The sequence below is a fragment of the Bactrocera neohumeralis genome, unplaced genomic scaffold (assembly GCF_024586455.1).
Source record: "Bactrocera neohumeralis isolate Rockhampton unplaced genomic scaffold, APGP_CSIRO_Bneo_wtdbg2-racon-allhic-juicebox.fasta_v2 ctg925, whole genome shotgun sequence".
Lineage (NCBI taxonomy): Eukaryota > Metazoa > Arthropoda > Insecta > Diptera > Tephritidae > Bactrocera > Bactrocera neohumeralis.
The window spans coordinates 53,333-57,483 of NW_026094766.1; positions in this window are offsets into that span (position 1 = coordinate 53,333).

Here is a 4,151-nt window from a genome sequence, read left to right on the forward strand (position 1 = left end):
AGTCACCGCACGACTTTAATATCACATACGATCGCGATGCGTGTGAAACCGAAGCACTACCCAGGCATGGTGCCTGCAATTATTAAATAGAGACAGTTTTTTTTTTTTGTTGCCGGAAGGGGAATCTTCGAAACATAGCATTCGGACGGCATGCACGATTCATCTTACTCGCGCATGTGCCGCCATTGTTAACAAGTGCGGAACCTGCGGGGTAAGACGCCTTCGTGCCAAACCCTATCTCCGTCTACTCAAGCCATTTATTTTCCTTGCGGAACTGCCGCTAGGCATTTTTTCTCAAAGATAGCTTTAGCCGGTTGGCTCTCGTTCTACGAATTTTCCAGCTCCAAGTTGATCACCCATCTTTCGCTCTATCTTTGCCATTCCTTCCTTCTAAGCTCTATTAGGGCTGTCGCGCACCATTCTCTAACAAACTTCCACACCTGCTGGGAACGTAACAAGTGTGGTACTATATTTTCAGGGGCTAGCCGCTCTGAGAGAAGTTGCTCTAGGTCCTCACTTTCAACTTTATAACGGGACACAGAAAGAAAATTTGCCACGCGTTCTCATTCCAGTTTCCGCAAGAAGAGCAGTTAAACCCATCGTCATGTCCATTTTTGGGTAAATACTCTCTGAAGCAGCCGGGCGCAGTCAGGAACTGCGTCGAGTAATAGTCAGTTTCTCCGTTATTTCTCTCTACCCACACCTGCACGTTTCTGATCAACGTGTATGTCCATCCACCCGTTGTTGTTTCGTCCCATCGTTTCTGCCACTCATTAAGGCTGGTTTGTCTTTCTTGCTGCTTCTCTTGTTTATTTAGCCGTCTTTTCGCGTTTTTCCCTTTGTCATAAATTCTTTTTAGCTCCATCGCCATAATATCTGGAGGCATGGTACCTGAAACAATTCCAGCCGCTTCGTGTGATATAGTCCGGAAAGCGCAAGCTACCCTGATTGCACTTAACCGAACTACTGCTTTTGTCGTTGCTCAAATATCATTGAACATGCTTATTTATCAGCAAACCCGAAATTCTACTAAATATAAATATCTATTTATATATTAATAAAAATACATATACACATAATGCATTGACATGCAATGCGCATCCAATAAAAATAAAAATGCATAGGGACACATGTCATAAATTTACAGATAAGATTAAACAAACACACACACACACACATGTATTAAATTGTATACTGGAAAATAACCCCATGTCAAGCAGCAATAAACAATATGCTGCAATACTTACTAACATACACACATACACATATATTTAGTTATTTAAGATAGTTTTAAAATTTGTATATAAGCAATAAAAATACAAAATAAAATCAGAATGAATAAATTCTCTCTGAATATAAGTCTATCATTGCCCCCCAACAGCGGTAAGGATTGTTAGAAACTATATTGAGGTAGTAACATTTGGTCCTATCGAGCCTAAAAAAAAACAAAAAGAGCTCAGCCAAATTTAAAAAAGCCCTGATATTATAAAAAATACAGGCAAATAAAAAAGTAAGCCCTGTCAGTAATATAAATACAGGCCAAATTAAATTGTAAGACGGGTGTAAATTCCCGCATATTGACTAAATAAAAATAATAATTGTAAGACGGGTGTATATTCCCGCATATTGATTAAATAAAAATATTTGTAAGACGGGTATATATTCCCGCATTAAAATCGATCACATAAGCCGTTTTAGCAGAGACTAAACGCAGTGATCTAACTGCTATCCAAGAGATATTCAGCGGCTGTGAGTCGAGGCACAGCAAGGTCAACTAGGCGACCAAATCAAATACCTCCAACGATTTCTTTGGAGAAAAACAAGCAGTTCATCAATAAATAGGAGAAGTATTGCGAAAAAATTCTCGAAATAGGTATAAACAGAAAGAAAATTCTGGATGTCCAAGCAAATTTAGCCGAAAAAGTGTTGTACACATCCAACACTATTTCAGGAAAGGCATTAAAGAAAGCAAAAATTGAAGAAAGCATTAAAATTCTTGAAAAGTACCAAAACGAATTCGATACCAACCACGAAAAGCTAATGGCAGATGGCATAGGTGAAGAAGATTACTTCAAGAAGAATGTATACAATAACACTATGATTAAAATCGAAGAGGCAATCAATGCATTAAAGATGAGCATTTTAAAAGATAAGCCTCTAGTCGAATTTGATTAGCAAATTGAAACAGTTCAAATACGATGCACTAATCCAGATCAAAAGACTTCCATATTCATGAGGAAAATTGAAAACCTCAGAAGAAAAATGGAAGATCTAAGCATGGAATTAATGATCGACAACGATCAAATAAAAGGCTTAGACTGTTTATTCATTGACATCCAAAATCTAAAAAGCAAATTTGATTTTAATGTAGAAATTGAAGACATATTCGAAAAAATATGTGACGAATATTACGAAGAGCTTCAGAATTTAAAAAGGAAATTAAAAAAAGAAGAGCCTCAAATTCCATATCGCCCGAACTTGGATTTGGAAAAATTAATATTCTATGGCGAAATTAAAGAATGGGCAAATTTTTATAACGTGTTCCAAGAAATGGTACACAATAACGAGCAGTTGCCGAGCGCAGAAAAAATGCTGCGTCTTCGTCTCCGCTTAAAAGGCGAAGCTGCGCGATTAATTCAGCACGAAATTCAACAAGAAATTATGAAACTGCATGGACTCTGCTAAAACAAAGGTATGACAACCAAAGAATTCTGTTCACAACACAGTGGGATAGAATAATGGATCAACCAAATATAAATAGTGACAATGCTGAAAGCGTGAGACAACTATTAGATACAACAAATGAGTGTCTTAACGCTATAGAGTGAGCAAACAGTTAAAAAGACGAGAGAAATTCAACAATTATCGGACATCAGAGATTTTTTGGATCAACATTTTCAAACATTGAAAGCAGTGGCTGATAAAGAACATCTTAGTAAAAATCGTAAACAACATATGGTCAAGGTCAATAATCCCTTCAATAATACAAGGCAGCCAATCAAGCAGATGTGTTCCTATTGTAAAATTGTAGGTCACACTTTACTGCAATGCAGAAGATTCAAAAGCATAACCATTGATGATAGGCGTAAATATGTAAGGGACAACAAAATCTGCTACAGGTGCCTAAATCATAATTGGGGAGCAATTTGCAACATCAACATCGAGTGTACGAATTGTTCTCGAAATCATCATGACACCTTACATGTTGAATCCGAAGAGAGCAAAAAAGTTATGTCCACAACAAATAGCTCAAAAGCAGTTATACTAGCTACAGCTCAAATAAGAGCAAAGACAGCAAGTGGAGAGTATATATTGCTACGCGCACTTATAGATCAAGGATCACAAAAAACCACAATATCCGAAGTAGCAGCACAGATATTAAAACTGCCGAGGATGAAAACAAAAACAAAATTATACGGTTTAAGTGACGCTGTAGTTGGTGAATCAACCAACCAGCATTAAACCAAGATTTTTAAGTAACTACAAAGAAAAGGTAAATGCCGTAGTTTTACCAGTTCTAACCAGTGCACAACCGGATATCTCATTTAATTACAACTTTAATATTTGGGAAAATTATACTCTTGCTGATCCGTTATTCAAAAAATCAGACAGAATTGATATGGTAATTGGAGGAGATACATATATTCAGCAGTATAATTGAAAACGGAATTAAAAAAGATCACGGCGTTGTGGCATAGTTAAAGCAAAAGTTATTGGCAAAATAACGACAGCGGTAACTAATTTGGAGCGATTTTGGGAAATTGAAGACATATCAACTGTGGATGATATACAAGAAGATGACACCACCTTACAGCAGTACGAAAAAACTACCAAAAGACATGCAGATAGCAGATTTATTGTGGAAATTCCATTCAAAAAAGATAAAGAATTAGGAGAATCGCGTAAGAAAGCAGTAGCGCGTCTAATATCAATGGAAAACAAATTCAAGAGCAACAGTAAACTCAAAGAAGAATACAGCAAATTCATCAAAGAATATATAGACCTTGGCCATATGAGAAAAGTTGATGACAAACAAAAAGGTAAATATTATTTACCTCACCAAGCTGTTATTCGAGAAAATAATATAACAACAAAACTTCGATTGGTATTAGATGCATCAGCAAAAACATCAAATGGTAGAAGTCTTAATG